We start from the raw sequence: 9,632 nt of genomic DNA on the forward strand, positions 1-9,632 counted from the left end.
AGAAGGAAGGGATGAAAGAAAAGAAAAGAGAAAAAAAAAAAAGAAAAGAAAGAAATGTTATAAACTTCTGCTTTTGACCACGTCGTAGACTAGATTCTCAAGCCGATCTTCCAAGAAAAACAGTGAAAACTGCCGAGTAAAAAGAGTTAAATCTTGATTAACGCGTCCGCGGGCAAACAGAGGCAAAGGAGCAGTCAGAGGCCAGGATGTCCACAGAGGCGGGAGGCAGCTTTTGCGTTAGGCTGGGTTTGGTCTTTCGTTTTCATGGACCTTCAAGATGGTGGGTCTGTTAAGTCAAGACCTCACAGGGTGAAGTCACAATCGAAATAAGATCTTCCCAGGAATGGAAAGGAAACTCGGTTATCTCCAGCCTGTCTGTTGGGAGGAAGAGGGGGGTAGAATCTAATCCAATGATTGGTGACCTCGCTTGAGTTTACAGCTCCAGCAGTATCTGGGTGTCCAGAGGCCTCCAGTAGACAAAGCAGTTTAAAGTCATCCAGGGTGGTGGTGACCCTGAAGGTTTGCGGTTTGAGCCTCCAACCCCAGCCTTCGAGAACTCCCCCAGTCGTGGGGCACCTGGGTGGGCTCAGTCGGTTAAGCTTCTGACTTCAGCTCAGGTCGTGATCTCGTGGTCTGTGAGTTCAAGCCCCGTGTTTGCTCTGCGCTGACAGCTCAGAGCCTGGAGCCTGCTTCAGAGTCTGTGTCTCCCTCTCTCTCTGCCCCTCTCCCACTTGTGCTCTGTCTCTGTCTCTCTCTGTCTCTGTCAAAAATAAACAAACATTCAAAGAACTCCCCTAGTCACGTCCCAGGAACTGCGTATGAACTGGTATCGAAAACTCAACCTGTCCACATGGCGGGGAGCCAGCGGTCCTGAAGGCAGCAGAGACTTGCAGCTCAGCATCATTAGACCCAGAATTAGTGTGTTTAATCCTGAAGTGTGGAACAGAGGGCAAGACATATGGAGAAGAGCCAAAAATAACTAAGAAATCAGCAAATAATGGAGGTCTCAAAACACTGGATGCGGCTAACCATGGATTTGAGCTGTCCGAGCAGAGTGTGTTTCCCAAATATGGGAAGAAAAGGGAGGGTAAGAGAGAAAGAGCAGAGGCAAACTCTGAAGAGGATGAAGGCAGAGAATTTTCCAGAACGAACGCGAGACGTCAATTCACCGGTATTCAGAAAGCCAACTGCGTCCCAAGCAGGGTGTATAAAAAGACACGGCCGATTCCGCGCAGAAAATCCAAGTCAGCAAGAAAAGCGAGCCTGAGGATGGAAAGCCAGCTTCTCAGACCCAGAGCCTGGAACTCAGGACCCAGAGGGGCACCGCATGCAAGGCTCTGAGAGAAAGCAGCAGCCCAGAAATGCTCCCCCGACAGAAATGGTAGAGAAGTGAAGATCCCCGCTGGAACAAATTCTGAGGAAACTGTTTCAAGGCAGAAAGAAAATGAGCCAGGTGGAAGGGCTGACACGCAGGAGGAGACAGCAGAAAAGGTGGGAAATGCCTGAGCTGAGGCGAAGAAACATCACCTTCATTAGCAAGAACTAAAATGTCCAATGTGTACAATTAAAGTCTAAATTAGACAACAACGGCAAAACATAGCCAATTGGAGTCAGGCTTTAAAATCTTTGTATCTAGCAATTTTTCCGAGCTGAAGGCTTGTAGCAGCCCTGTGTTGAGCAAGTCTGTCGGTGCCGTTTTTCCAACAGCATCTTCCGCTTTGTCACATTTTGGTAACGCTTGGTAGTATTTCAAACTCTTGTATTTGTTATGGTGACCTGTGATCAGTGATGATTTAATTAAGGTATGTGCGTTTTCTTAGACATAATGCTATTGCACACTGAATAGACTACAGTACAGCGTAACTATAACTTTTATATGCACTAGGAAACCACAAAATTCGATTGGCTTTATTAGAATATTTGCTTTATTGTGGTCATGGCCTAGAATGCAACCCACAATATCTCTGAGGTATGCCTGTATTGTTTGAGGAGACTGTGACATATTACCCGGTTGAATGGAGTAGGAACATTAATGATTGTGGTAAATAATAAGAGACTAGAACTAGTCTACAACTTCCAAACCAGGAAGGAGCAAAAATTAGAATGAAAAGGAAATAATCCAAAATAATCCTTCCATAGGGAAGGAGGGACAGATAGCCCAAAATAAAATAATGGAAGTGCATAAAATTTACTAGCGATTACAATAAATGTAAATGGTCAAGTTAAAAGACAAAAGATGGTCAGACCGTTAACTTCTTTTTTCTTCAAGTGTATTCATTTATTTTGAAAGAGACAGAGGGAGAGAGAATCCCCAGCAGGCACTGCGCTGTCAGCACAGAGCCGGACCCAGGGCTTGAACTCACGCACTGTGAGACCATGACCTGAGCCAAAATCAAGAGTCAGATGCTTAACTGACTGAGGCACCCAGGTGCCCCAGACTGTTATCTTTTTTTGAATTCAAGTTTTTAAGCCATCCATAAGAAATACCTAAACATTTATGCTTAGATGCTGAAAATTTTAAACGTAGGGAAAAAAATAAACCTGGCAAATACTAAAGAAAGAAAGCTCACATACATTAGTAAAGTTATATTTTTGTGTATTTTTAGAAATAAGGAATATTGTATCAGAACTTTTAATTCACCAGGAAGATGTCACCATTCTGAACTTTTATGCACCTAACAAGGGAGCCTCAAACTAAAGAACCCCTGGAGGGGATCATAAGTTCACCTTTTTTTTTCTTTTTACCCTGTTAGTAGGTTTTCTAACACTGATCTATTCTCACATTCCTAGGAATAACTCCACTTTGTGTTTTTATTTTCATAAACTGGGAAGGGGGCGGGGCCAGGGGCGGGATCTGGGCTTTTGCCCTCAGTCCTTGGTGGATCTTTCCCTACCCTTCGGATTTCTGATGTTGGCTCATCACCCTCACTGAGCCCAGCATTACAGGACTCTTACTGCCTAGAATATCAGGTGGCAAGGCGGGAAAGGAACACGGTGAGTCAGGGCTTCCTACCAGAAAGTGACAATCCCACTTGTCATTTCGTTGATGGAAGAGGGTCACATGACTCTGCCTGATTCTGGGGCTGAGGGGAACACTCCTCCCTGGATGGAGGAGAATCAGAAACAGTGGTGAAAATCAACTGATTACTGACCGGTCCCTCTTGCAAAGACAGAGTTTTGTCTTGGCCAGGGGCTGGCAAACTTTTTCCGTAGAACCAGTTAGTAAATTTTTTCAGTGTTTCGGGCCATACGGTCTCTGCTGTAGCTGAACAGATGGAAATGACTGCATTAAAAACTTCAGTGAAACTTCACAAAGAGGGGACGGGGCGCCTGGGTGGCTCAATCGGTTAAGCGTCTGACTTCAACTCGGGTCATGATCTCATGATTGGTGTGTTTGAGCCCTACATCAGGCTCTCTGCGGTCAGCCAGACCCCGCTTCAGATCCTTTGTCCCCCTCTCCCTGTGCCCCTCCCCTGCTCTCTCTCAATAAATTAATAATAAAAAATAAATTAAAAAAAACTACATAAAGAGGCTGTGGACTAGAGTTGGACTCTGGGCTGTGGCTTGCCAGCTCCTGGTCTGGGGCATCTGACTCTTTCGCATCTATAGCTAGAAGGGGTTGGGGCCTGGGGTCTCACCCCTCCGCTTCCCTCTTTCTCCCCTCTCTTTTCTCTGTGTCTATCTTCTTCCTCCCTCTCCCCACAAGCCGTCCTGACAGCTGTCTGGCCCAGACTCTGCCAGAGTGCGCACTAAAAATATCCCGGCGGCAGCCAAAGCACCTGGGGGCCCTGGAGCATGCGCCAGGAGCCGGATGTGCGACCTTGGCCCGGGCACTCTCAGCACAAGCCTGCTCACGGGCAGCCCCTCCCTGCTTCCCTGAGCCTGGGCCACAACTGCCCCCTGATTTCTCCATGTTCCTTCAGCATCCAGGTCAGACCTCCAGGCCTCTGCACCCATGCTGTCCTCTCTGGGAGGCCACCATCCAGCCATTCGTCAGTCAACAGATACTGGATCCTCACGGGGAACAGTGTCCAGTGGGAGAGTCAGACACGTAGGGCGATACAAGCACCCACGGTGTCAGGGGCGGGGGTGGGCGGGAAGCACGGGGCCAGAGGAGGACCCACGTGCCCCTTGGGGATGAGAGAAACCCTCGGGAGGAAGCGGAGAATTAAACCACTTTAGGGGAAGAGGAAGAGCGCACCTGGCGGAGGGACCACAGAGGCCCAGGCTCGGTCTCTTAAAGGAATCGGGGGTGGGGGGGGTGGGGGGGGGAAGGGGGGGGGAAGACTGGTAGTGTTGAAGCTCCCCAGGGGGAGGCTGCTGCAGGTCAGGGCGGGCCCTACAGCTGCCCGGACACACCCCCCCCCCCCCCCCGAACACTTGGGGCTTCTGCTTCAAGGGGCTGGGGGGAGCAGGATGGGGCTGGGAATCTGGGGCATTTTTCTGGGAAGAAGTGGGCTTTTAGGAGGTGGTTATGAAGGAGGGGATGGCTGCCTCTCCTGGGAACAGCAGTGCAATAAGCTCTCGTCTTCCAAGCCCCACCTGCTAGGACCTCTCCTCCAGGAAGCCCTCCCTGTGCTCCCTCTGGTTCTGTCCTACCCCACTCCAGGCCCTCCTCTGGCTCTTCCCGACCCACTCCCTTTAAATGCCAGGCTGCCACCAGAAGTCACCCTCCTCTGTTTCCTTCTCATCTGTAGTCTGGGTTGCAGCCAGGACGGGACAAGGTGGGCACCCATCTACACACGATATATGCCTTTACCTTGCCTGGCACATAGTAGGTGCTCAGGAAATGTTGATTGCACTGCTGGTGACCTTGGGGACGTTACTTAACCTCCCTGTAGGCCCCTGCCCCCACCTCTCCCTATCTTAGAAGGAAGAAAATTGGCCTGAATTTCAAGGTGGCCTCAGGGCCTGAGGCCTCCCCCCCACCCCCACCCCCAGGGCTTCCTTCCCCAACAGACAGTTCTGCATCCTGTCCTTCCCATCCCCACAGCATCGGTTTTTAGGATCCAAGGTCAGGGCCGGTGAGAGCTTTGGTACCAGTGCACCCGAGTCAAGTCTTGCCTCTGACCTGTCTTCGGAGTGGGACTTCAAAGAGTAGCTTCTTGTCCCGGAGCCTCAGAGCCTCAGTCCTGTAACATAAGAATCACCACCTCCTCGGGGCGCCTGGGTGGCGCAGTCGGTTAAGCGTCCGACTTCAGCCAGGTCACGATCTCGCGGTCCGAGAGTTCGAGCCCCGCGTCAGGCTCTGGGCTGATGGCTCGGAGCCTGGAGCCTGTTTCCGATTCTGTGTCTCCCTCTCTCTCTGCCCCTCCCCCGTTCATGCTCTGTCTCTCTCTGTCCCAAAAATAAATAAAAAACGTTGAAAAAAAAAAAAAAAAAAAAAAAAGAATCACCACCTCCTTTCCCCTGGTCCGGGGGGCGGGGTGTTCAGCATTGGGTCGGAAAGAAGCCTGGGCCAGGGCTTCTGTGTAGGAACTAAGAGCTAAGTCACCAGGTCAGATGTAGAGCTGGGAGGAGAGCACTGCAGGCGAGGGAAGAGCAGGGGCAAAGGCCCTGAGGTGGGACTGGTTTTGTTAGGGCAGCAGTGAACAGGCAGGGAGAAATGAGGACAAGGAGGTGCACAGGGCCCTCCTGCATAGGCCTGGAAGGTTGTGGGGAGGGTGTGGGGGTCTTTACTAAGGGTGCTGACCCCTCAGGAGAGGGCTTGGAGCTGGAAAGGAAGGTGATCCGTTTCTGTCTGGAAACTCCCGCCCAGACCCAGGGGCACATGTAAACATCCTGAAGCCACCGTGCACACACTGGAATGGGGCACTTAAGCAGAGGGTGGGGGCCAGGTTTCTCACTGTCGGCGAGGCATGTTATAGACAGGCAAGGGGAGGAGACTAGAAGGATCCGTCTGCTAATGGATTAGGCGTGGAGACATCTGCATGAATTCATGTGTAACTTAATATAGACACAGTTACATATGGAGGTATTTATAGATCTGTGTATGTACATAGTTAATAGACACATTTTGGATCCTTGGTCCGTCAGCTCTGAGGGCCTAGAAGCAATGACACCCCGGTGGCAGGCCACACACACACCTGCCCAGATCTTGGTTTATATTAATACAGCACCGCGCCCTTTATCTGTGGGGAATACATTCCGAGATCCCCGGCGGATGCCTGAAGCCACAGATAGTCATGAACTGTCTATCTATCCTATGTTTTCTCCTCTCCATCCATACCTATGATAGAGTTTAATTTCTAAATTAGGCACATGATAACACTTTACTGCGGTCTGTCTCTCAGATTAGCATCTTGTACTGTACTCACTCTTTTCGCTCTTCTCGTGGTGATGTGAGACGATAAAATGCCTATGTGAGGAGATGAAGTGAATCGAATGACGCAGGCGTTGTGATGTAGCACCGGGCTACCGTTGACCTTCTGACCATCTGCTTCTGGACTGCGGTTGATCACAGACCACTGACACTGTGCAAAAGGGGAGACTATTTGTACCCTCCAGCAAAAGGCACCAGGGCTGCTCCTTGGAGAGAAGGCCGACGGTCAGAGGGGGGCAGGAAATATACAAGAGGAGCATAAAGTATTTCGTAGGGACAAAGTAAGGAGGTACTAAGAGGGGGAAGGCATGGGTGTCATGGGGGCATGTCAAAGAGCCCTGGGAGCCAACTGAATGAGCTTCCGATGGCCAAAGCTGACACAAATTTGAGCAAGAAAATCAATAAAGTAGTATTGGGTTTTAACCCAAAGTAGGAAATAAATATCCATGAGTCCATACCGATGTGAATGATTGAAGAGATAAATAAACAGGGAGAAGAGAGGAACTCAAAATAATTTGTGCAGGGGGAAACTTGACTCCCCACCCCTTAGGCGTGGGCTGCACACCCCGACTTCCTTCCACGGGGCACAGCGCCAAAAGAGGGAAGAGAGTAACTTCACAGTGGAGACACTTGAGAGATGCCACTTCCGGCAGGTGAGCAAGGTCAACGTCACAGTCAAGAGTCACGCTCGTGGCATGTTCTGTGGACTTGGTGTGACAAGAAGGGCACTTCACCTCTGTGGTCTTCCCCAGAGCTGTCACCACCTCCCCCCGCCCCCAGGCCAACCATGAAAAAACACCAGACAAATCACAGCTCAGGGATTTCCCACAATACACTCGACCAGTTCTCAAAACTGGCAAAGACATCAAAAACCAGAAAGCCCAAGGGGCTCCTGGGTGACTCAGTCAGTTAAACCTCCGACTTCAGCTCAGGTCATGATCTCCTAGTTCGTGAGTTCGAGACCCCCATCGAGCTCCCTGCGGCCAGCTCAGAGCCCGCTTCGGATCCTCTGTCCCCCTCTCTCTCTGCCCCTTCCCTGCACGTTCTCTCTCTCTCCAAAATAAATAATAAACATTAAACAACTACAGGGAAGTCCAAGAAACTGTCTGAGCCTAAGGAGACCTGAAGACGAAGTAAAACATGGAGTCCTGGGACAGAGAAAGGATATTAGGGAAAGTGGAGAAAATCTGAATAATATATGGACTCTAGTTATTAGCAATGTCTTGGTATTCAGTTCACAATTGTGACAAATATACCGGATTAATGTAAGGTGTTAGTAATCGGGGAAATTGGGCATGGGGTATACAGGAACTCTGTACTATCTTCACCATAATTCTGGAAATCATAAACTAAAATAAACTGTGTATATTTTATTTTATTTTATTTTATTTTATTTTATTTTATTTTAGAGAGAGTGTGAGCGGCGGGGAGCAGAGGGGGAGAGAGAGAGAGGTAATCTTAGGCAGGCTCCATGCTCACCACCCTGGGATCATGACCTGAGCCAACATCAAGAGTCAGGCTGTTTCGAAGGGACACATGCACCCCCATGTTTATAGCAGCACTAGCAACCATAGCCAAAGTATGGAAAGAGCCCAAATGTCCATCGATGGGTGAATGGATAAAGAAGATGTGGCCGAGGGAGTATTACTCGGCAATCAAAAAGAATGAACTCTTGGGGCGCCTGGGTGGCTCAGTCGGTTGAGCATCCGACTTCGGCTCAGGTCATGATCTCGCAGTTTGTGAGTTTGGGCCCCTCATCGGGCTCTGTGCCGACGGCTCAGAGCCTGCAGCCTGCTTCGGATTCTGTGTCTCCCTCTCTCTCTGCCCCTCCCTTGCTCATACTCTGCCTCTCTCTCTCAAAAATAAATAAATGTTAAAAAAAATAAATTAAAAAAAAAAAGAACTCTTGCCATTTGCAACTATGTGGATGGAACTGGAGGGTATTATGCTAAGTGAAATTAGTCAGAGAAAGACAAATATATGACTTCACTCATATGAAGACTTTAAGACACAGAACAGATGAACATAAGGGAAGGGATGCAAAAATAATATAAAAACAGGGAGGGGGGCAAAACAGAAGAGACCCTTCAATGTGGAGAACAAACACAGGGTTACTGGAGGGGTTGTGGGAGGGGGGATGGGCTAAATGGGTAAGGGGCATTAGGGAATCTACTCCTGAAATCATTGTTGCACGATATGCTAAGTCATTTGGACATAAATTTAAAAAATAAAAAAAATTTTAAAAATAATTAATTAATTAATTTTAAAAAATAAATAAATGGGGGAAAAAAAGAGTCAGGAACTCTACCAACTAAGCCACCCAGGCGCCCCTAAAATAAATCGGGTATAAAAGAAAAAACAGAACAAAACCAAAACCCTATAGTTGCCATGGGAACAGGGACTGTTCTGGGCAGGGGTGGAGGCAACCAGAGGCCCGAGTAGGAAGCCAAGGCAGCATCCAGGCTGGAGATGACTCGGCCTGACCTTGGGCCACGGGGTGAGGAGTTACAGGAAAATGGACAAATTGGGGTGTTTCAGGAACACAGGGCCAGCAGGACCAACGTGGATGACAGGAAGAAAAGACTATGGGACTCGGGGCGCATGCTCTTGGGCTACCCTTACTGAGCTGGGGGAGCAGGCCTGGGGCCGGGAGATCATCCTAGTGTTCCAATGGAGGGCTGAATGACAGGTGCATTGTATAAATCTCACTTTATGAGGGCCCAGGTGAGGGGGGCGGAAGCCTTTCTGATTTGTGACATGACAACATTCTTGGGGATAGTTCTTCCCAGTCCTGGGGCCAAGGATGCGGACTTGCTGTGTGGCCTCCGAGGGAGTTCTTCCCTTCTGAGTCTCATTTTCTCCATCTATAAACTGAGAATCAATAAGGTCCGATAAGGTTCCGCCCACAAGCTTGTCGGTGGGGGACATCAAATAGCTCTGTTCAGTACCTGGCACACAGTGGGCCCTCAATAAACTGTGGTCACCCCGTCCCTCTCCCCCTGGGTCTCAGGTGGCGGGAGAGGCGCCTGTTGCTTTAACTTATGCAAATAAACTGCGGGTGGTGGTGGGGGGGGGGGGGTGATGAAAAAAAGGAGCCGCTCCTCTGGATCAGCCAATCAGCTCGCCGGACCGACGGAGCCAGCCGCCTGAATGGCCCAATGGCGGACCGCGCGGACTCCAAGCCCGCCCCTGCCCCCGGGCGCCGTCGGGTGGGTGGGGACTCTCTACGCCACGCCCCGGGGGCGGAGCCAGGCGGCTGCCGCGCCGCAACCGCGGAGGTAGGGGCGGGGCGGGCTCGGGTGTCAGAGAC

Source organism: Panthera tigris, chromosome A2 (assembly GCF_018350195.1).
Source record: "Panthera tigris isolate Pti1 chromosome A2, P.tigris_Pti1_mat1.1, whole genome shotgun sequence".
NCBI classification, from domain to species: domain Eukaryota; kingdom Metazoa; phylum Chordata; class Mammalia; order Carnivora; family Felidae; genus Panthera; species Panthera tigris.